Source organism: Phocoena sinus, chromosome 3 (genome assembly GCF_008692025.1).
Source record: "Phocoena sinus isolate mPhoSin1 chromosome 3, mPhoSin1.pri, whole genome shotgun sequence".
Taxonomy (NCBI): Eukaryota; Metazoa; Chordata; class Mammalia; order Artiodactyla; family Phocoenidae; genus Phocoena; species Phocoena sinus.
The window spans coordinates 48,311,670-48,336,843 of NC_045765.1; the positions used below are offsets into that span (position 1 = coordinate 48,311,670).

The following is a 25,174-nucleotide window of genomic DNA, read 5'->3' on the forward strand; positions in this document are numbered from 1 at the left end:
GTAACCCTGCCCGGGATCTATTGCACTCAGGCTGCCCTTAGCTGATATAACAAACGATGATGGCTCATGGGATGTGAGCAGTGTCTTCTTGGGATAGCTGGCAAATGAGGTGGCTGAGAACTGGGTACCAAAAGAAGGGAGAAGAGAATGCTAACCATGAACGTAACTTGCTGCCAATGGATACAACCCAGGCAGACTGGGTTCGCATAGAGAGCAGGGATTGGCTGCATTCAGCTCCCCACTGGGGGCAGGCGGAGGTCCCAAACCCGGTGACAGAGAAGAGGACTCCTCTCCCATTACTCTATTTAACTCGAAGTGGGGGACAAGGGTATTATTAAATTCACCCTAAGTGAACGAACATTTTTATTGTGACTTGGGCTCAGCGATTTTTATTCAAAGAACAAAGTGATAAAGGTGCCAGTTGTGTCAAGTTAACGACAGTGTCCGGCCACGCGGGGGATTATTAGTCAGAGAAGAAGCAGCCCCGGCAAGAGGCAACATGCTTCCCTTGGCCAGTATGATTTTAAATTTATTTAATCATGGAGCCAGTTGGCTGTTAAAAACCCTTTTTCCCCTTCGGCACATCAGACCTGAAGCCCTCTATCACAGATCCCAGACTCTCAGAGGGAGAGAAGATAAGATTTTAATTTCCAGGACTATATCCAGTAAAATATGTGGGCACAACACAGTTTGGTAATAACTAGGATATGAAGGTTCATATCATAACCTGATTTTTTAAACCTAAAAGTGAAAGAGCTTCCCTATACCTTGGCCATTTATCCCATAGACTCAAGGATGCATTTCCATTACTTTTTAGAACTGCTATATCATGGCTTATTTGTTAGTTGACAGCTCCAAAATTAGTAAATCTGGTCCCACTGCATGTGAAATGCATTGTAAAGTCTGCTCAGTAAGAGCGGAGATAAGTAACAAAGGACCACCACCCTGCTCCACCCTACTCCATCATATTGCCATAGACTATACACAGCTCTCTCTCTGTGTAATGTTGAACCTCTCCAATTCATTCTACACACCATGGTTATGTTTTTACAATGTGAGTTTTATGTTATGCAGACCCATAAAACCCCTTCACCTCTTTCCATGGTCCGTAGGACCCTGTGTGGTCTGGCCCTGTTTACTTTTCCAGACTTATTTTGAAGATCTTTTCCTTCCATTACTCAACTAGCAGTTCATGCCCCCTCCAGCTTTAGAAGACTGCGATATGGTATGACCTTGCCTGCACGCACAATGCTGTCCACTACCTGGTTATTGTCTCTTCCTCTTTCAGTCTCAGCCCAAAGGACACCTCACAGAGACATTTCTAACACTCCATATCAAACCTTGTCTCCCTGTTATACACAGTGCAGTATTCTTGTTCCCTCAACTTATCATAATTTGAAAATATTTTCCTGCATGCTTTTGGATTAACAGCTTTCATTCCCACTCTGCCATCAGGAAGCATGCCTGTTTTTACTCATCCTTCATTCCTCGGTCCCTGTATGCTTCCTGAAATGTAGACTCTACAAACAGTTGTAGAAAAAGTAACAAATTCATGAATGAACTAAAAAAAAGGAAAGAGAAAAGCAAGATTAAAACTCAGGTTTGAAAAAAAAAAAAAAAAACTCAGGTTTGGGGCTTCCCTGGTGCCGCAGTGGTTGAGAGTCTGCCTGCCGATGCAGGGGACACGGGTTCGTGCCCCGGTCCGGGAAGATCTCACATGCTGCGGAGCGGCTGGGCCTGTGAGCCATGGCCACTGAGCCTGCGCGTCTGGAGCCTGTGCTCCGCAACGGGAGAGGCCACAGCAGTGAGAGGCCCGCGTACCGCAAAAAAACAAAACAAAACTCAGTTTGGGTGGGTCTGATAAACATTTGTTAGGTTCTATTTTTAGAAATTAGCATGGCTACCAAATCAGTCACTCACCTTCTTGAAGCTGTCTGATGCAGGCCACTTTGAAATAAATCTGAATTGGAGCACTGGAAGAGATCTAAAGTATTTTCCAATGGAGGGTTTTTCAAATTGTGGCTCATAACGCACTAATGGTTGTGAAATCAGTTTGGTTGGTCCTAACAAGCACTTTTTTGGAAGAAATAAAATAGACTGAATAAAATAAAATAAATGCTATTAACATATAAGGCCAAACATTGTTTTTGTGAATATAACGTGTGTCTCTGTGAGTATATCTACTGGGTTGTGATGAAAAATAGATTTCTTCCCGTGGGTTGAAGATAAAAAAAGCTTGAAAACTGTGACACTAGGGCAACCTGCTGCTCATTCCAGAACTATTGTATCAAATCCCATTCAGACTTTACCATTTCTGATGTCTGTCAGTTCTGATGTCTCCATCTAGCAAAGCATGGGAAATGCAGGACAAATATTATCAGATATTGCTTTTTTAAGCTCTCAGCTTTTGTAGAAAAAGATATTGATTCATCAAAGATGGAATCCACTTAAAAACATATTTAAGGAAAATACAAATGGAAAATGCATAGGCTTTAGGCAGGCCTGGGTTTAAATATCACATGTGAATCTGGAGCAAGTCCCTTAAAGGAAACTGAAACTCTGAGAGGATATTTGTACATTGGAAATGATTTTATGTACCATGTGGCAAAGAGCAAATTAGATATAATGTTTGTAAAGTAATTAGCGCAAAGCATGGCTCAGAGCACGGTGGTAAGGAACTTGGCCCTGGGGACAGACTGCTTGTGTTTAAATCCCAGCTCTGCCCTTTAACATCTTTAAAACTGGATGGAGCAAGTTATATAAGCCCTCAGCTTGCCCATCTATAGTAGTATATACCTCATAGGGCTGTTGGGAAGATCAAGTGTAGTTAATACACATAAAGTGCTTAAAAGAGTACATGGAAGTACTTGGAAGATAGCTAGTATAATTACCTTTCTTCTTCCACCCATGAATGTAATATAACTCTGGTATTAAGCAGATTAACTTGTTTTATGCAATTGTTTCCTATTATTTTATATGAGGTAATTATATGAAGATACTGATTGATTTATAGTTGATTTACAATATTGTGTTAGTTTCAGGTGTACAGCAAAGTGATTCACTTATACATACATATGTATATCTATTTTTTAAATTCTTTTCCATTATAGTTTATTATAAGATATCGAATATAGATCCCTGTGCTGTATAGTAAATCCTTGTTGCTTATCTATTTTATATATGGTAGTTGTACATCTGTTAATTCTGTACTCACAATTTATCCCCTCACCCCTTCCACTTTGGTGACCATAAGTGTGACTTCTATGTCTGTGAGTCTGTTTCTGTTTTGTAAATAAGTTCATTTGTGCTATTTTTTTAGATTCCACATATAAGTGATATTATATTTGTCTTTCTCTGACTTACTTCATTTAGTATGATAATCTCTAGGTCCATCCATGTTGCTGCAAATGGCATTATTTCATTTGTTTTTATGGCTGAGCAATATTTCATTGTATATGTATATATATACCACAACTTCTTTATCCATTCATCTGTTGATGGACACTTAGGTTGCTTTCATGTCTTGGCTATTGTAAATAGTGCCACTATGAACATTGGGGTGTATGTATCTTTTCAAATTAGAGCTTTTGTCTTTTCTGGATAGATGCCCAGAAGTGGGATTGCTGCATCATATGGTAACTCTATTTTTAGTTTTTAAAAGAACCTCCATACTGTTTCCCATGGTGGTTGCACCAATTTACATTCCTACCAACAGTATGGGAGGGTTCCCTTTTATGAATATATTTATTGTCAGTGGTATAATCAACATGATTACCATTAACTGAGCTCTTACTATGTGTCAGATACCATGCTAGGTACTTTATGTATATTATTGCATTTGATTGTTACTATAAACCTGTGAGGTAAGTAATATCTTTTTTTTTAAATTTCATTTATTTTTTTATACAGCAGGTTCTTATTAGTTATCTATTTTACACATATCAGTGTATACATGTCAATCCCAATCTCCCAATTCATCACACAACCACCAACCCTACCCCCACTTTCCCCCTTGGTATCCATGCGTTTGTTCTCTACATCTCTGTCTCTATTTCTTCCCTGCAAACCAGTTCATCTGTACCATTTTTCTAGGTTCCACACATATGCGTTAATATATGATATTTGTTTTTCTCTTTCTGACTTACTTCACTCTGTATGACAATCTCTAGGTCCATCCACGTCTCTACAAATGACCCAATTTCTTTCCTTTTTATGGCTGAGTAGTATTCCACCGTGTATATACACCACATCTTCTTTATCCATTCGTCTGTCCATGGACATTTAGGTTGTTTCCGTGTCTTGGCTATTATAAATAGTGCTGCAATGAACATTGGGGTGCATAGTGCTGCAATGAACATTGGGGTGCATGTGTCTTTTTGAATTATGGTTCTCTCTGGGTATATGCCCAGTAGTGGGATTGCTGGGTCGTATGGTAGTTCTATTATTAGTTTTTTAAGGAACCTCCATACTGTTTTCCATAGTGGCTGTATCAATTTACATTCCCACCAATAGTGCAAGGGGGTTCCCTTTTCTCCACACACTCTCCAGCATTTATTGTTTGTAGATTTTTTGATGATGGCCATTCTGACCGGTGTGATGTGATAGCTCATTGTAGTTTTGATTTGCATTTCTCTAATAATTAGTGATGTTGAGCATCCTTTCATGTGTTTGTTGGCAATCTGTATATCTGCTTTGGAGAAATGTCTATTTAGGTCTTCTGCCCATTTTTTAATTGGGTTGTTTGTTTTTTTAATATTGAACTGCATGAGCTGCTTGTAAATTTTGGAGATTAATCCTTGTTGATTCGTTTGCAAATATTTTCTCACATTCTGAGGGTTGTCTTTTTGTCTTGTTTATAGTTTCCTTTGCTGTGCAAAATCTTTTTTAAGTTGCATTAGGTCTCATTTGTTTATTTTTGTTTTTATTTCCATTACTCTAGGAGGTGCATCAAAAAGGATCTTGGTGTGATTTATGTCAAAGGGTGTTCTGCCTATGTTTTCCTCTAAGAGTTTTATAGTGTCTGATCTTAAATTTAGGTCTCTAATCCATTTTGAGTATATTTTTGTGTGTGGTGTTAGGGAGTGTTCTAATTTCATTCTTTTACATGTAGCTGTCCAGTTTTCCCAGCACCACTTATCGAAGAGACTGTCTTTTCTCCATTGTATGTCCTTGACTCCTTTGTCATAGATTAATTGACCATAGGTGCATGGGTTTATCTTTCGGCTTTCTATCCTGTTCAATTGATCTGTGTTTCTGTTTTAGCGCCAGTACCATATTGTGTTGATTACTGTAGCTTTGTAGTATAGTCTGAAGTCAGGGAGTCTGATTCCTCCAGCTCTGTTTTTTTCCCTCAAGACTGCTTTGGCTATTCGGGGTCTTTTGTGTCTCCATCGAAATTTTAAGATTTTTTGTTCTAGTTCTGTAAAAAATGCCATTAGTAATTTGATAGGGATTGCATTCAATCTGTAGATTGCTTTGGGTAGTATAGTCATTTTCACACTCATTTTCAATCGTATGTGTCCCTAGGTCTGAAGTAGGTCACTTGTAGACAGCATTTGTATGGGTCTCCATTTTGTATCCATGCAGCAAGCCTGTGTCCTTTGGTTGGAGCTTTTAATCCATTCACATTTAAGGTAATTATTTATATGTATGTTCCTATTATCATTTTCTTAATTGTTTTGGGTTTGTTTTCATAGTTCCTTTTCTTCTCTTGTGTTTCCCACTTAGAGAAGAAGTTCCTTTAGCATTTGTTGTACAGCTGGTTTGGTGGTGCTGAATTCTCTTAGCTTTTGCATGTCTGTAAAGCTTTTGATTTCTCCATCGAATCTGAATGAGATCCTTGCCGGGTAGAGTAATCTTGGTTGTAAGTTCTTCCCTTTCATCACTTTAAGTATATCATGCCACTCCCTTCTGGCTTGTAGTGTTTCTTCTGAGAAATCAGCTGTTAACCATATGGGAGTTCCCTTGTATGTCATTTGTCATTTTTACCTTGTTGCTTTTAATAATTTTTCTTTGTCTTTAATTTTTGTCAATTTGATTACTATGTGGTGTGGCATGTTTCTCTTCAGGTTTATCCTGTCTTGTACTCGCTGCGCTTCCTGGACTTGGGTGGCTATTTCCTTTCCCATGTTAGGGAAGTTTTCGACTATAATCTCTTCAAATATTTTCTCAGGTCCTTTCTCTCTCTCTCTTCTCCTTCTGAGACCCCTATAATGCGAATGTTTGTGCATTTAATTTTGTCCCAGAGGTCTCTTAGGCTGTCTTCATTTCTTTTCATTCTTTTTTCTTTATTCTGTTCTGTGGCAGTGAATTCCACCATTCTGACTTCCACGCCACTTATCCATTCTTCTGCCTCAGTTATTCTGCTATTAATTCCTTCTAGTGTAGTTTTCATTTCAGTTATTGTATTGTTCATGTGCTTGTTTGTTCTTTAATTCTTCTAGGTCTTTGTTAAACATTTCTTGCATCTTCTCGATCTTTGCCTCCATTCTTTTTCCGAGGTCCTGGATCATCTTCACTATCATTATTCTGAATTCTTTTTCTGGAAGGTTGCCCATCTCCACTTCATTTAGTTGTTTTTCTGGGGTTTTATCTTGTTCCTTCATCTGGTACATAGTCCTCTGCCTTTTCATCTTGTCTATCTTTCTGTGAATGTGGTTTTCGTTCCACAGGCTGCAGGATTGTAGTTCTTCTTGCTTCTGCTGTCTGCCCTCTGGTGATGAGGCTACCTAAGAGGCTTGTGCAAGCTTCCTGATGGGAGGGACTGGTGGTGGGTAGAGCCGGTGTTGCTCTGGTGGGCAGAGCTCAGTAAAACTTTAATCTACTTGTCCGCTGATATGTGGGACGGAGTTCCCTCCCTGTTGGTTGTTTGGCCTGAGGCGACCCAGCACTGAGGCCTACAGGCTCTTTGGTGGCGCTAATGGTGGACTCCGGGAGGGCTCACGCCAAGAAGTACTTCCCAGAACTTCTGCTGCCAGTGTCCTTGTCCCCATGGTGAGCCACAGCCGCCCCCCACCTCTGCAGGAGACCCTTCAACACTAGCAGATTGGTCTGGTTCAGTCTCCCCTGGGGTCACTGCTCCTTCCCCTGGGTCCTGATGCGCACACTACTTTGTATGTGTCCTCCAAGAGTGGAGTCCCTGCTTTCCCCAGTCCTGTCGAAGTCCTACGATCAAATCCCACTAGCTGTCAAAGTCTGATTCTCTAGGAATTTTTCCTGTTGCCGGACCCCCAGGTTGGGAAGCCTGATGTGGGGCTCAGAACCTTCACTCCAGTGGGTGGACTTGTGTGGTATGAGTGTTCTCCAGTTTGTGAGTCACCCACCCAGCAGTTATGCGATTTGATTTTATTGTGATTGCACCCCTCCTACCATCTCACTGCAGCTTCTCCTTTGTCTTTGGACGTGGGGTATCTTTTTTGGTGAGTTCCAGTGTCTTCCTGTCAATGATTGTTCAGCAGTTAGTTGTGATTCTGGTGCTCTTCATGTTAGATTCTCTGCCATGCGTGATGTCTGGTGATTCTCTCAGTAAGTAATATCTTTATCCTCATTTTTACTAATGGTAGAAATTCAGGTTTAGTCATCAGAAAAAATAGCAAACCAAATCCATCAACATATTTAAAAAGTTATACGCCATGACCAAGTGGGATTAATATCTGAAAATCAATGAATATAATACATCATATTAATAGAATAATGGACAAGACATTATGATCATCTCAATAGACACTGGAAAAGCATTTGACAAAACACAGCACTCATCCGTGATCAAGACTCTTAACAAATTTGAAATGGAAGGGAGCTTCCTCAATTTGATAAAGGGTATCTGCAATAAAACCCTAAAGTTGAATACTTCCCCCTCTAAGATCAGAAACAAGGCAAGAATACCTCCCCTCACTTCTTTTCAATACAGTACTGGCAATTCTAGCCAGTGAAAGAAAGAAAGGGAAGGAGGAAGGGAGGGAGGGAGAGAGGAAGGCAGGGAGGAAGGAAGGAAGGAAGAATGGCATATTGGAAAGGAAGAAATGAAACTTCCTTTAATTACAGACAACACGATTCTGCATATAGAAAATCATAAGGGAGCTACAAAATACTATTAGAACTAATAATCAAGGTAGCAAGGTTTCAGGATACAAGATCAATATACAAAAACCAATTGTATTTTTCTATATAAGCAATGAACAAAATGGAAATAAAATTAAGAATACAATTGTGTTCAGAAAAGTTCAAAGATAATAAAATGCTTAAGAATATTAAATTAAAATTTAGCAAAGAGGAGCAAGACATACACAAAAAAATCACAAAACTCTGTTCAGGGAAATTAAAGATCTAAATAACTGGAGAAACATTTCATATTCATAAATTGAAAGACTCAAATATTGTCAAGATGTCGATTATGCCCCAAAATATCTATAGGGTCAGTGCAATTCCTATCGAATTCCCAGCAGGCTTTTTGTTTTTGTATGAACTGACATGCATCTCTTAAATTTATAAGGAAATGCAAAACACCTAGAATAGCCAAAATGATGTTGAAGAAAAAAATCAGAGGACTTTCACTTCCCAATTTCTAAATGTATTATAAAGCTGTAGTTATCAACACAGTGTGGTACTGGCATAATGTAGAGGTATAGGTCAATGGAACAGAACTAAGAGTTCAGAAATATATCTTTATATTTATAGTCAATTGATTTTTGACTAAGATGCCAGGAAAAGATAATCGGTTTAACAAATGGTGATGGGTCAGTTAGATATTCACATCCAAAAATGATGAACTTAGACCTCCACACCATACATAAAAATAACTCAAATGGATCATAGATGTAAGTGCAAAAACAACAAAACTTTTACAGTAAAACACAGGATAAAATCTTTGAGACCTTGGATTAGGCAAAACTTTCCTAGATACAATACTAAAAGCAAGGTCTATTAAAAACTTGATAAATTAGAGTTTATCTAAATTCAAAATTGTTGCACTTCAAAAGATGCCATTAAGAAAATGACAAGGCAAGCAACAGACTAGGAGAGAATATTTGCCGAATATGTAACAGATAAAAGGATTATACCCAGAATTTACAAAGGACTACTACAATTCAATAATAATACAACCAGGGGCTCCCCTGGTGGCGCAGTGGTTGAGAGTCCGCCTGCCGATGCAGGGAACGCGGGTTCGTGCCCTGGTCCGGGAGGATCTCACATGCCGCGGAGCGGCTGGGCCCGTGAGCCATGGCCACTGGGTCTGCACGTCCGGAGCCTGTGCTCCGCCACGGGAGAGACCACAGCAGTGAGAGGCCCACGTACTGCAAAAAAAAAAAAAAAAAAAAAAAAAAAAAAATACAACCGAAGAAAAAAGTGGGCAAAGATATGAACAGATGTTTCACTAAAGAAGATACACATGAAAAGATGCCTAACATTACTAGGCATTAGAGAAACGGAAACTAAAACCACAAATGCCATGCTCATCTGAATGGCTGTAATAAATAAAATAGACAATAACAAATGTCAGCTCTAGGATGTAGAGAAAAGAGAACCCTTATACATTGCTGGTGGAAATGTAAATGGTACAGTCACTTTGGAAGACAGTTTGTGAGTCTCTCAAAAAGTTAAACATTAAATTACCATATCACCCAGCAATTCCACTGTTAGATATCTATCCAAGAGAAATAAAATCACATTTCTATGCAAAGACTTCTATGCAAGTGTTCATTGCAGCATTATTCATTATTGCCCCAAACTGGAGACAAGCTACATGTCCATCAACTGGTGAAGGAACAGACAAAATGTGGTACATCCATATAGTGACATACTATTCAGCTCTAAAAAGGAACAAATTAATAGCACAGACTACATAATGGATGAACCCCATAAACATTATGCTACACGAAAGGAGCGAGACACAAGAGATTACATATTTATAATTCCATTTATATGAAATTGTCAGAAAAGGCAAATTTATAGATACAGAAAGTAGATTATTAGTTGCCTGGGGCTCAGGCTTGGAATGGGAATTAACTAAATGGGCACAAAGGATCTTACTAGCAGGATAAAAGTTTCTAAAATTGATTTATAGTGATTTGCACCACTCAGTAAAATTACTTAGGATCACTGAATTGAACACTTGAAATGGGTGAATTTTATGATGTGTAAAATATACCTCAATAAAATTGTTGCAAAAAAGAGGACAGTGGTTAGGAGGAAAAGAAAAGATTATGGTGTAGAGAGATTAAATATTTGCTCAAGAACCACATGTTAGGAAATTGTGGAGGCGGGATTGCACCTAAACCCACGCAGTTAATATACATGAGTGTACAGCGGCCAATAAAGTTCATGTGACAAAAAAGCATCTAAAGCTTATAATAAAATCGTGTCAGGGAGTAAGTTACTTATTTATGTCCCCTTCAATTCAGCTCTCAAAATTCAATTTGTATGCCTCTTGGGTAGTCTCATTCCAATGGTGGGACATTTCTGATCTTCAGCCAGGGATCTCCACAGAAGTGTTTTTAAGAACCATTGCCGTCCTATGCACTAAAATGGGAGAAAAATTAATCTGTGTTTTTCAGACTCTGACCAGGGAGTGCCCACAGCAAGCTTTTCACAGCTTAGGAAAATCATTAGCCCTTGTGAGAAGAGATCCTTGAGGAATGGGCAAAGAGGAGGTTAGGGTGCACTGTCCCATTGTCTTTCTTTGGAGCACTGCTCTATCATATTTCTCTTCTTGTGGCTCTGTAGTAATTTTCCAAAGTGTGTCTAGTGTGAAACTCACAAAAAATAAAATCAAACTAGTATCATTTCATCTAACGAATTTGCCATGACAATACAGAAAACCTAAGGTTTGCAAAAGTCAGATTTCAACAGTTTATAAATAACTATGCCCAGTTGTTGCTCTGTGTGTGTGTGTGTGTGTGTGTGTGTGTGTGTGTGTTTGAACTGAATTTCCAAAGCATGCATGACAAACTGAAGTAAAAGAAAGGTACATGGCTAGGATAACATGGGAACCAAGTTGAGACAAGAATCTAAATTCTCTCTGCTATAAATTTAGAAGGAGGGAATTTACAACCTAAACAAGCGTGTTTGACTCCTACTCAGTGTGTCAGAGTGAGAACACTTCCATCAAGGCTTGAGGTGAGGCACAGTCGGTGACAACTTGGAGAACTGGGCACTCTCGTGCTCTGGATGGAAGGTAGTTTGGTAAAAGTGCCTCTGAGGACAATTTGGAAATACTTCTTGAAAAAACACATGGTGTTTGACCCTGTAATTTCACTGCTAGAAACTTTTACTATAGATGCACTTGAAAAATCACACCAAGATGTACTTGTAAGGATACACAGTACATCATAAAAAATCGAAAACAATTTGTATGCCCATTAATAGGAGAACATGTGAATAAATTATGGTAAATTCATGTTACTGATTATACAGCAATTAAAAAAAAATAAGGCAAATCTATATTCTCATATGAAAAGATTTTCAAGATATTATGAGATAAAGTGAGGGAAAGAAAATGTTTAGACTAAAATATGCATTACAGTACTGAACGCTTAGTGTACATAAAAACTATACAGTAAAAAAAGGATATATAAACACAACCACAAAAGGAAACATATTACACAAGTATGCTGGTATATGCATAAAATTTGTTTTGAAAATAAGATAACCAGTTATCTAAACAGTAAGATTGCATCATTTTATTTTTATATTTAAAAGGCCTAATAAATACAACAAAAATATTTCTACTTTGATATAACTAATATATTTTGTCTCCTTGTACTAGATCCCAGTGATCTAGTACACGGTATAGTGAATATAGACAACAATACTGTATTATAATCAATAAACTTGCTAAGAGATTAGAATTTAGTGATTCCAACCACTAAAAAAAAGGATCATTATATAACTCAACAAAGGTGCTAATTATCGCGATGGCAACCATATTACAATATATAAATGTGTCAGATTAACATGTTGTACACTTTAAATCTGCACGATGTTAGATGTCAAATATATTTCCATTAGAAAAAGAAAAAATGATCTATGTTGTCTCATCAGGAAAGGAACTAACACAGATGAATCAGCTTCTAATCTCTATAAATTACCTAGACTCGAGGTTTTCACCAAATATTCAATGTTCACAATTCCCTGATTGTTCTATAAATGTCTGCTTTTATTTTTTAGTTATTTTTTTAAATTTTATTTTTAATACAGCAGGTTCTTATTAGTTATCTATTTTATACATATTAGTGTATATATGTCAATCCCAATATCCCAGTTCATCCCACCCGCCAAACCCCCGCTTTCCTCCCTTGGTGTCCATACGTTTGTTCTCTACATCTGTGTCTCTATTTCTGCCTTGCAAACCGGTTCATCTGTACCATTTTCCTAGATTCCACATATATGCGTTAATATATGATTAAATGTCTTCTTTTAAAAAGGAACTTTTATAGAATATTTGGGTCCTTTAAATGGATTCAAACAAGGTCCATACTTTGTCCTTGGTTTATGTGACTTTAAGATATTTTTTATTCTATAGCTTCCCTGACCAACTCTTCTTTTATTCCTAGTAATTTTTTGTTGAAGAAACCAAATCGTTTTTGCTGTAGCCGTTCCACAGCCTGAATTTTGCTGTTTGCATTTCTGGCTCGTCTTTCTACATGTTTCACAACTCTCTGTATTTTGTGAAAATTGCTGGTTAGATCTTAAGGTTTGCTCAGATTCAGTTTCGATGCAGGGGGGACAGGCAGGACTACTTCACAGGTGGTGGGGTGTACTTTGAGCAGGAGGTAGATAATCAGTAGGTCTTTCTTTTCATGGTGAATGCCTTGATCTAAAAAGGCATCTGAATGCCTAGATCCAAAAAGTTCTTATGGGTTGTAATATTTGAATTCTATCATTTTTCCTTTGTATTTTAGCTGGAGTACTTTTATAAAGAGAAATTGGCTTTCAGCAATTATTTAGTTACTCTGAGGTACAGTTCATACAGAAAACGTAAAACAAATGCTGAAGTCTTTTATTTATCACTTTTCAAAATGATTTGTTGGTTTCCTAGAATCCTCCCAAAGCAATCAGTAAGTTTTTTTTTTTTAAATCATAATGAAATCATGGGTTTGATGGGTTATCACCCTTATTGATGTCCATTCTTTGGCCAGTAGGAACATAGTCAAGTTGGATCATGTGTTTTTTTGACATGACCCTAGTAGGTTTTGATAGCTTTATGACTTTCTGATATGAAAAGATATTTCCTCCTCCAGACTGAGCGATAGAAGTGTCTGCTGCAATTGGATTGTCATTGTTACTAGGTCTTTTCAATGGCTAGAGCTAGGATTAGATACAGATATTTGATATAAGTATAGGTATAATATATATATATATATATGCATACACAAATGTAATTAAAGATAAATACACTATAAATTCATAATGATAGTTTCAATTTATATTCAAGACTGCAGTGACTCTTAATCTCATCACTATTTTTTTTTTTTTTGCGGTACGCCGGCCTCTCCCGTTGCAGAGCACAGGCTCCAGACGCGCAGGCTCAGCGGCCATGGCTCGTGGGCCCAGCCGCTCCGCGGCGTGTGGGATCTTCCCGGACTGGGGCACGAACCCGTGTCCCCTGCATCAGCAGGCGGACTCTTAACCACTGCGCCATCAGGGAAGCCCAATCTCATCACTATTATATCAGTAACTCCTTTCTTCCTTACTGAAAATCCTAGTTCTCAAAGATTTTGAGATCTCTCAAGTTTTTACCAAATTACCCTCCAATGCTGTTTGCTTTATCCATAATGGATGTAAAACACTTTCAGAATAGCAATATAAACATTACCTTCAACAATACCGTTACTGAAAACACTTTAAGATATAGCTATTCTTTTTTGTCATTAAGGTATAATTCCACTAATGATATAAAGTCATTGTTTGAAACTCACTTGAAATAGTACATTTCTGTGTGGTTATGCCTCAAACTGGATAGATACTTGGGTTCATTTGTTTTATTATACATTCCATTTGGGAGGATGGTTTTTAAATTTTCATTTTGTTTTAGAGTTATATAAAGTATTTCTGTATTTTATAAAATCAAAGTCAAATCGGCAAAACAAGGTATCTTGAGAAAAAATCTCCTATCCCTCTCTGTTTTCTTTAATACCACCATTTGTCTATTAATAACTTTTTAAAAAATATTTTTTGATTGTGGTAAAATATATATAACATAAGATTTACCATATTAACCACTTCAAGTGTACAATTCAATGCCACTAAGTACATTCACAATGTTGTATAATCATCACCACTACCTATTTCCGGAACTTTTTCTTCATCCCGAACAAGAACTCTACCCATTAAATAATACCTCCCTATTCTCCCTCTCCCCAACCCCTGGTAAACTCTGTTTCTATCTGTATGTATTTGTCTATTTTAGGCACCTCATGTAAGTGCAATTATACAACACTTGTCCTTTTGCATCAGGCTTATTTCACTTAGTATAATGTGTTCAAGGTTCATTCATGTAGCATGTATCAGAATTTCATTCCTTTTTAGGCTGAATAAGATTCTGCTCTATGCATATACCACATTTTGTTTTTCCATTCATCTGTTGACAGACATTTGGATTGTTTCTACTATTTGATTACTATGAATAACGCCACTATGAATATTAGTGTACAAGTATCTGTTTGAATCCCTTTCAATTATTTTAGTATATACTTAGGATAGGAATTGCTGGATTGCATGGTAATTCTATGTTTAACTTTTTTTTTTTTTTTTTTTTTTTTTGCGGTACGCGGGCCTCTCACCGCTGTGGGCTCTCCCGTTGCGGAGCACAGGCTCCGGACGTGCAGGCTCAGCGGCCATGGCTCACGGGCCCAGCCGCTCCGCGGCATGTGGGATCTTCCCGGACCGGGACACGAACCCGTGTCCCCTGCATCGGCAGGCAGACTCTCAGCCACTGCGCCACCAGGGAAGCCCTGAAAAGACTTTTTACCCATTGAATTGTCTTGGCATACTGGTCAAAAGTCAATTGATCATAAATGGAGGGTTTGTTTTCAGACTCTCAATTCAGCTTCATACCCATCGTTACGCCAGTACTACACTGTCTTGATTACTGTAGCTTTGGATTAAGTTTTGAAACCATGTGTGAGCCCTCCAACCTTGTTTTTTTCCAAGACTGTTTTAGCTATTCCCTTGAATTTCTTGAGTTTCAGATCCCTTAAAGTTATATATGAATTTTAAGATCAGCTTGCCATTTTTTTTCAAAGAATCTAGCTGAGATTTTGATAGGCATTTTGTAGAAGCTGTAGATCAATTGAGGCTACATTGCTTTTCCCACTTAACAGTATATTCTGGACAGTAGACCATAAAAGTATATAAAGATACTTCTCATTCTCTCTTTCAGCTGTGTAGTGCTGCATTTTATGGGTGTCACTTGTTTACTCAACCTTTTCCCTACTGAAGGACATTCAGGTTGTTTCCAGCCTTTTGCTATTACTGATACTGCAATAGTGAAAAACTTTTTGCATCTGGCTTTTTGTATTTTGGCCAGAACTACTTTGAGATAGATTCCTAGAAGTGGGTTTGCTGAGATAAAGTTTGTTCAAACAAAGGATAAAGGAATATGTAATTTTAGACTCTGTATTGCCAAATTATCTCCATAGAGGGTGTATCATTTTGAATCCCCACCAGGAATTTATGAGAGTACCTATTTCCCCATATTCTCTCTCTAGAATATGTTGTCAAATTTCCAGAAGTTTCTATCTTCAGAAAAACCCAGCAGTAGAGTAAGATTCGTAACTTACAAAGTGCGTTTTCTCTGTCTCATAAGTAGCCTTATAATGTTCTGAAAGGGAAGAAACACACCTTAAATGCCCTCATCAAAACACACATAGATGACCTCATCCACCCTTGTGTATTTTGTGTGTACAGGATATCCAGGTTCAAAACCCATGTATCTAAAATTCATAAACATGTAAAATTTAGAGCTTACACAGATCTTTTTGGCAATGGATAGAATGGATTTGAGGAACCCACCCTATAATAGTTATGATAAATGTTCATTAAAACTTCCTTTTTAGCCAGAAGCAGCTTTTATGTACATCTCACAAGACATAAAGACTCTGTCTGAGTTCATTTCTCCTTTACGTTAGTCTTTCCTGACCTCTTCTTGCCAAACATAAATTAGATGTTACCCCTCTTTGCCCTTCCACAGCACCCAGCCATTTCTCTGTTACAGAACACTCCAGGAACCTAGCTATAGATGGTTGCAATGTATTGTATTGTATCATAACCATTAGGCTTCTTTTTGCCTGAATTCCTCATTTGACTGAACACTTTGAGGAATCTGTGCTTTGCTCATCTCCATCCATCAGCAACCCAGCACATATTATTAGCTTGATACATAATGAACACTTGTTTATTCAGTGGCCATTTTACAACTATTTATTGTATATTTATCATACAGGTGATGAGGCTAAAAGACTAAACCAAGGAACATGGTTTCCTTCATCTTAAACCTAATCATCTATACAACATAAATATATGTAGTTATAAAATGTGGTAAGGGCTTTGAAGGAAAAGTGCAGGATACTGTGCTAGAAACTAACGGAAGGACCTAATTTTGATTGCAGGGGATCATAAAAGCCTCAGAGACAGTAATACACATACCTACTTGCCTGATTCAAACCATAACCTATAGCCTCCAATAAAATGAACAAAAATCCATAATTTACTCAATGAAAAAGATTGTGGATGATTTTTAAATGTCACACCTAACAGGTTGCAGATTATTTTCCTGATGTTCTGATGTAATAGCTGATTTCCTCCAGCTCTGACCTTTCTCTGGGCAGAGCTTTAAATGCTATTTTGTGATCTGTCAGCTCATCTGTGCTGGCTCTGGCGATGTATTTATGAAGCTTCTCTGGGGAAAATATCACTATTATTATCTTCTACAGATTCTCTTGAGATAGTTACCTCAGAGAATAATATAGCCAGTAAACAGGCAAAGGGGAATAACAACATCTTGTCACCCATATAAAAAGAAAAGCCAAGCCCCAAGCTCAGATGATAATGAGGAACAATTAGATCAGACTCTTACCCATAGAATTTATCAGGGGTCCAGAGAAAAAAATGTTAGAAGTTAACACTTTTTGTGCTTCTGGAGAACTGTAGACTTCCAGCAGAGAGACAATCCAAGGGGATGAGTTTGGGTCACTGATGGATCACAAATTACCACTTGTGATTCAGAGAGTGGCTGGGCAGGTCCTGGCTGGGCTGAGAGGGTTCCAGGACGTGCTGAGTCATACATTTTGATTGGTCATTTCTCCAGAGTGGATGAAGTGGACAGAGGGCAAGTTCATCTGGCTCATGGTATCATCTACCCCTCTGCCTCTCTAGCCAGAAAAGCAATTTATTTCCTTACTGACCTAGCTGCCCCTGTCTCAGAATTCCAGGGCAGGCAGAGGACTTCCCAGTGCTGCTACCAACTACAGAGATTCTTACTTTGCCCTCCGTGCCCTTCTCCTATTCTCTCATTTGTAATGCATCCCACTTCTGATTACCTGACTAGTGTTTATAGTCCAACTAGATCAATTGCATCTTCAGAAATGTTTTGATCTTTCCTGTCTCTGCTCCCATCTCATGAGGCTTTCCATGCAACTCTAGTTCTGATATCCAGCCCTTGGAACTCTACCAGGGAAGCAGGAGTAGGCATAATGTTTTTTTTTTTTAATCTCAAACTGAAATATATTAAGCTGCAAGTGGTGATTTTGTTTCTCTAAAACATCATAACTCATCACACTAAAAGGCTCCTGAAATTTTTTAAAATTGATTTTGCAGTGTATAATTTTTTAAAGTTCAGTTTCAGAGTTTTGGAAGTAATGATACATGTATAAGCAACATTAAAATAAAATACAAGTTAACACTAAGTGTTTTAAAGAATTTGGGGGTGGGATGTAGAATCTAGATGTGCCATGACTTTCTGGTTTTGTAGTTTGGCAAGGAGTCAAACCTCTCATCTACAGCTTACTCATACTTATAAGGGGACAAATACTCTTCCTATTTTATAGGAACTAGTATTTGAAGATGTATGAGATAATGCATGTAATATTTTAGCATAACACCTCAAAAATATTAACTGTCTTAGACTTCACGAATGTATGATTTCCTTAAGTTTCCCCCAGGAGTCTACTTCTTGAGTCTACTCCCTCAAATATATTTTTCAATTCATCAAATTCTGTCATAGTGAAGATACCTCTCCCAGCTACACTCCAATCCTGATTAAACACACCTATATGCTTTAAAACAGCAACAGAAAACAAACTAATATCCATTAAGTGCACCCTCAGGAGAAAAAACACAAACAGTGCTGACTGGATTCACTTACATTTTTAACCACAAGTCTCAAATAGATATTAAGAAAGTCCTAATTCTCTATTGATTTTATACTTTCAGTCACTTAGCTTTTCTCCTCAACATTTCCTATACTGGGCCCATTCCTCATTCTCAATTGGTAACTCATGTGTCACAGAGGCAATGGCATGAGAACTACTTCCTCTGCCCAGCGATAAATCCACCACTTTAGGAATATATACAGTTACGTACTCTGCCTTCTGTCCTAGTACAGTGAAAGAAGTGCCCTGGCTTCTCCCTAAGGCCAGCACACTTAGCTGTGCCCTGAATCACATCCATCTCTCCACATTCAGCAGCTTGCTCTAGCTATCTTCCCTTTTCTATCCTACATTACCAGGTCCTTCCTCTTGATGGGCTCATACTCTGCATTCAAACTTGTTTATGCACATTTGAAAAAAAAATATACATGGTATACATAATAAAAGTTGATAAATAAAAATAATATATAAAAATAAATACTTAAAAATGTGTTATAGTGTCTAGTGATATATACAAAAGGATAATAGAACACGACCAACTAGGGTTTATTTTAGGATCAAGGTTGTTTTAAGATCTGCAGATCAATTAATTTACTTCACCACATAATAGAAATGATCTTGATAAAACAAAAACACATTTGACAAAATTTAATACCCGTTCATGATCAAAACTTCTAGCAAACTAGGACTGGAAGCAAACTTTCTTATTGTGATCATGGATATCTACGAAGAGCTTACAGCAAACATACGAAATCTTGAAATCCCTAAAACCTTCCCTATGAAATCAGGACAAACACATAAGGATGTCCGCTATATTCGACATTGTTCTCGATGCAAATACAATGGGCATGAAAGTAAAAGGTAAGAAGATGGGAAAGGAAGAACTAATAATGTCACTGTTAGTTAATGACATGATCGTAAATATTGAAGATCCAAAAGAATCTACAGGCCTACTGGTAGAAAGAATAAGAGAATTTCACAAGGTCATTGGACATAAAATCAATATTGAAAATCAATTGTATTTTGGTAAACAAGCAACAAACTACTAGAAAATTACATTTTGATAAACAATTACTATTTATAATAATTTAAAAACACTAAATACCTAGAAATAAATCTAAAGACAAATATGCTAGAACTCTACACTAAAAACTGAAACTAAAGACAGAAATTAAGGGATACCGTAATTATGTGTGTGTGTATTTGATAAATTGGAAGGTTTAATAGCTTTCAAATATTTTAATTCTCCCTGGACTAGTCTATAAATTCAATGTAACCCAATATAAATAACAGCAGCTTTAAAATACAAGTTGACAAGCTGATTATGAAATTTATATGGAATTGAAAAGGTCCAACTATAATGAAGATAATCAAGAAGGAGCATTATGGGTTTTTGGGGGTTTTTTTTTGCAGTACGCGGGCCTCTCACTGCTGTGGCCCCTCCCGTCACGGAGCAACAGGCTCTGGACGCACAGGCTCAGCGGCCATGGCTCACGGGCACAGCCGCTCCACGGCACGTGGGATCTTCCCAGACCGGGGCACGAACCCGTGTCCCCTGCATCGGCAGGCGGACTCTCAACCACTGCGCCACCAGGGAAGCCCAAGAAGGAGCATTATTTTACTGAATTCTTTTACCAGTCTGAAACTGTAGTCCTTAGGGTAGTGTGATAAATGTGTCAAGGTACACAAGTAGATCAATAGAACAAAGTCTGGAAACCCACATGTATATGATGACTAATAACAAATGTGTTACTGTGATGCAGGAAGGAAAACATAAAAGCTCCAATAAATGGGGTTGGGTTAATTAGATAGCCATATGGGGAAAGAAAGTGAATCTTGGTCCTAGAATATAGATCTAAATGTAAAAGCTAAAACAACAAAGCTTCTAGGAAACAGGATAGATATTTTCACATTGGTATGGGCAAAGATTACCTAAACATGACACAGAAAGCACTACCCATAAAGGAAAAGGTTGATAAATTATACCACATTTAAATTCAAGCTTTAATGATTATTTTAGAAAACATCATTAGAGAGTGAAAAGGTAAGTCACAGATTGGGCAAATAATTTACATCCTCAAAAAGACTTGTTTACAGAATATATAAAGAACTTCTATGGATCAATGAGAAAAAGAGGCAAACCATAAAAAGATGGACCAAAAACTCAAGCACTTCTCAAGAGCAGATTCCCAATGGCCAATAAGCATATAAAAATGTTCCCAAACTCTAAGTCACCAGGGAAACTCAATATGAAACCAAATGAGATACAATTAACACATTTACTGGAACACCTATATGTAAAGAAACTGACAATACCAAGTGTTGGTGAGGTTGTAGAGTCACTTGAATTCTCACATCTTGCTGATGTGAATATAAATTGGTACAACTTATTTGGAAAACTGTTTGCCAGGTAAACCTACATAAATCTTAGGATCCAGTGATTTCATTCCTAGGTTTATTGCCCCCAAATGTGTGTACTTTTGTTTACCAAAAGACACAAAGAAGAATGTTAACAGCAGGACTATTTGTAAAAGTTTCAAACTGGAAACAACCCAAACATCCATCAGTAATAAGATGTATATACACACACTACTGTATATAAAATAGATAACCAACAAGGACCCACTGTAGAGCACAGGGAACTATTACTCAGTATTTTGTAATAACCTATAAGGGAAAAGAATCTGAAAAAGGATATATATAACACAACACTGTATATCACCTATACTTCAATTAAAAACTATGTTGCAGTGCTTCCCTGGTGGCGTGGTGGTTGGGAGTCCGCCTGCCGATGCAGGGGATGCGGGTTCGTGCCCCGGTCCGGGAAGATCCCACATGCCATGGAACGGCTAGGTGAGCCTGCGCGTCCGGAGCCTGTGCTCCGCGACGGGAGAGGCCACAACAGTGAGAGGCCCGCAAACCGCAAAAAAAAAAAAAATTGTGTTGCATAATAAAAAATAGTAAGATGTATAAATAAGTCATGGGATATTCATACAGTGGACTATGATAGGGAAATGACAATACACTATTGCTGCTTGTGACAACATGGATTAATCTCAAAACACAACAAAACCACTTTGCACTCCACCCTCGAAAAAGAAAATTACTCAGTCCCATGCTCTGATCAAGCCACTCCCTTCCACCTTTTGTCCAGCCATTTGGAGTTGGCTCATATCAAGGTCACCACATCTATCCCTTCCCAAGTCAGTGGGCAGTTGTCTCCTTATTCTTGACTTCTCTGCAGCACTTGAAATGGTTTACATGCCTTCTTTTCTGAAACACTTTCCTTTCTTGATTCTAGGATTCTCTCCTGATTTACCCCTAGCTTGTTGGCTAGGTTCCTGGGAGTACCTTCTTTGTCTAGTTCCCTGAGTCTTCCTCCTCTGTCAGAACTACTGTATTAAATGCTCTAGGTCTTGAGTCCTCAGCCCTTTTCTTTTATGTCATCTCTCTCCAAAGGTGCTTCCTTCAAGTCTCTGATTTAAAGAGCACCTATAAGCCAATGATTCCCATATTCATGTTTTGTGGGACTTCTCCTTTGACTCTGGATTTCTCTTCTGAGCACCAGACTCAATGCCTATTCAACAGCATGACTAAGATACAGCTCAAAGTTAACAGAGAGTTCTTGTTAATTAAAGAGAGTTCTTGATTTTGACAATGAATCTGCTCCTCTTCAGTGACTGACACAATTATTCACCAAGTTTTTCCGGCCAACAATCTGGGAGTCATTATCTGTTTCACTCTTTCTTCTAGCGAAGGGGTAAGCATGTTTCTGAGCAAGGCCAGTTGGATTCCCTCCCAGGACTTTGAATGTTGAGTCCGTGATGCAAGGTTAGAAAATTGGCTGGAGCTGATTCATCCCAGCTGAGATACCCTGCATGCAGGCAGCCCGGAGAAGCTGGAAAAGGTAAGGAAGTAAGTCCTCCCCCCTAGAGCCTTCAGAAGGAACACAGCCCTGTGGTAGCTTGGTTTTAGCTCAGGAAGACTGATTTTGCACTTCTGTCCATTACTTCCTGCTATCTAGAGTCCCAGAACTGCCTTTGTCCCTCACCCTCCTGAGACCTACTTCTTCAAGCTTTACTTCTGATACTGTGTAAGCTACCACATGTTCTTCCAATGAATTTCTAAGGAATCCTTTGTGATATTGAGGAATAAATGAATAAGTCTGCATTATAAAGATCCAGTTCCTTGGCCATTAGCCCAACAGTCAGTCAGTCAACAACTATATGGAACAAGTACTATGTATTGGCCACACAATAACACTGTTGTCTGCCAAGTTCTTCTTCAGGGACTGCTTCCTTCTTCCCCAACTATCCAGGTTCATCAGGGACAACTTCTTCCTATGACAACACTGGATAATTCAGGATAATCGCCCCTTCTCAAGATCCTTAATTTAATCGCATCTCTTCCTAAGTTAACAAAGCTGACACTGGTTAAAGTAGTAAGGAGAGAGTTTAGTCCGTAATATCCTACTACAATAGAAAGAGTCCACATGTATATGTATAACTGATTCACTTTGCTATAAAGCAGAAACTAACACACCATTGTAAAGCAATTATACTCTAATAAAGCTGTAAAAAAAAAAAAAGGAAGAGTCCAGTTGTGAACTGAACTCAACTTTGATTTGTTGAATAGGGAATAGAGAGGGTGGTGAGCAGGGGCTCAGAAGAGCCAGCAAAGTGAAAACTTACAAAAACTGGGAAGGTGGGGTTGGTCCGCGTGAATCCCACCTGGTTTGTTAACTGACGCCGTGTATGGAAATTGGGCTCCTCCCGTTCCGCAGTGGCTGGGAGACAGGGGCCCTGTCTTCAGGTGTTCGCGGAGCAAACAGTAAATTTTTCTCCAGCCTTGAGTTTTCTCAGGCAAGCACTGTAAGTGGGCTAGGGTCATCCTAGGATGAGGCCTTGAGCTGTTAAAAAGGATTTTAGTGTTTTGTTCAAGTCTTTATTGGGTAGGGTTGAGGCCTAGCTGAGAAGAGGGCCCAGTGGAGAGTGGCTAGAGCTTGGGCAAGAATCATCATCACCAGGTGGGCCCAATGCAATCACAGAAGTCCTTAAAAGATGGAAGAGGAAGGCAGAAGGTCAGAGAGAGGTTTGAAGATGGAAGAAGGAGCCATCAACCGAGGCATGCAGGCAGCCCGGAGAAGCTGGAAAAGGTAAGGAAGTAAGTCCTCCCCCCTAGAGCCTTCAGAAGGAATATAGCCCTGTGATAGCTTGGTTTTAGCTCAGGAAGACTGATTTTGCACTTCTGACCTCCAGAATTGTAATATAATACATCTGTGTTTTGAAAAAAATTTTCCATATTATTTTAATGAGGGAAAATTATAGTGAAAAGCACAGATATTAAGTATAAAATGTAATGAATTTTTACAAATATATACTCTCCTGTGAGCAACGCCACAATAAAGATAATGGAATCTTTCAATTACTCCCTAAGTTTTCCACATGCAACCTTCTAGTTAATCTGTACATTCCATAGGTAATCATTGTTCTGATTAGTTTTGCCTGTGAAGTTTCAGTGCAAATAACCATGCAGGGCAAAAGGAAAATAATGTTTTCATTATATTACGAAAATAGCTTTAACCTCAGCTACTTCAATTCCTGTTGTTTTAAACCACTAAGTTGGTGGTAATTTGTTGTTGTTGTTTGGTGTGTGCGGTAATTTGTTAAAGCAGCAATAGGAAACTATTACAACAGTTATTTTGAGTGACGATATATGGGTATTTGTTATTTTCATTAGAACACTCTGTAGTTCCTTATTTTATATCAAGACATTTATTTTAGATTCAAAGAAATTGTTTGAGTTAAAATTTTAGAACAAAAGACTTTCTAATGCCCAAGCCAGCTGAAGTTCAGGTGCATCTGTCCACCTAAGAATCTTTAGAATCGTCTCTGGCTATGGGGGCGGGGGGGTCATGTCCTTTCTGGGAGGGGCCTCAGAGTTGTTTGTTTAAAGCCATCATTTATTAAATGTCTACTGTGTTTGAGATGCTTTATATACATGTTCTTATTCGTATCAGTACCTTCCGCTATGGCTATTGCTCTTACTCCCAATTATAGATGAGGAAACCAAGAAAAACACATAATGTAACTTGCTTCATTTACACAGTTAGCAAGTGGCGAAACAGGGATTCAAACTCGGGTCCCTCTGACCTCAGGGCCTACAAAGAATCTGGAATGGGCATGATTATATGGGGCTGTTTGTGAGTGTGCAAGAGGTGGCAGAGGTACGATGGGCAAAGAGCAAAAAACCAGGAGCCAGAAGACTAGTCCCACTGCTAATTCACTTCGTTTGTTCATTCATTCATTCAACATACATTTATTGAGCCCTTTCTGTGAGCTGGGCACTATTGTAGGAGCTGGAGAGTGAGGCAGTAAACAAAAGATACTAACATATCTGCGTCATGGACTTTGTATTCTGGTGGGGTATGGAGAAAGATCAACAAAATAAATTGCATTTCTGTACGTATTTTGTAACAGAGTCTCACAAGACATCTGTGGGGGAGGGTAGAGGATAGCAGGAAGAGCAAGGTCTTTGAAATCAGGATTCCTGGGTTTGGGTCCTGGCTGTGTGACTCTGGGGAAATGGTGTAACCTCTCTGAGCCTCAGTTTCTTCAGGTGTAAAATGGGAAGAATAATCCCCATCCACGTAGGTTGTTGGGATGAATACATGAGAACATATATGTAAAACCCAAAGTAATAGCAGCTAGTATGGTTGATGCTGGGACTCTGAAGGCTACCCTGAGTTCTCAAAGGTCTCTGATTGCGTGAAGAGGTGCTGGCACTCTGAGTCACAGATGATTGAGGTT

At 38.4% G+C, this 25,174-nt stretch overlaps 2 protein-coding genes across 4 annotated transcripts in view; one reads left to right on the top strand and one right to left on the bottom strand.

Annotated features, from left to right (window-relative positions):
• Positions 1 to 25,174, bottom strand: part of STK32A (serine/threonine kinase 32A) — a 115,991-nt gene that overhangs the window by 56,630 nt on the left and 34,187 nt on the right. The gene's annotated exons all lie outside the window — the stretch shown is intronic.
• Positions 1 to 25,174, top strand: part of PPP2R2B (protein phosphatase 2 regulatory subunit Bbeta) — a 678,268-nt gene that overhangs the window by 46,529 nt on the left and 606,565 nt on the right. Inside the window, exon 2 of one of the 2 annotated variants that reach the window (XM_032628594.1) lies at positions 22,119 to 22,272. The exons of the other annotated variant lie outside the window; for it this stretch is intronic. The gene's annotated coding sequence lies outside the window, so the exon portion shown is untranslated. The remainder of the gene's footprint in view (positions 1 to 22,118; positions 22,273 to 25,174) is intronic. 2 annotated transcript variants of the gene reach the window in all.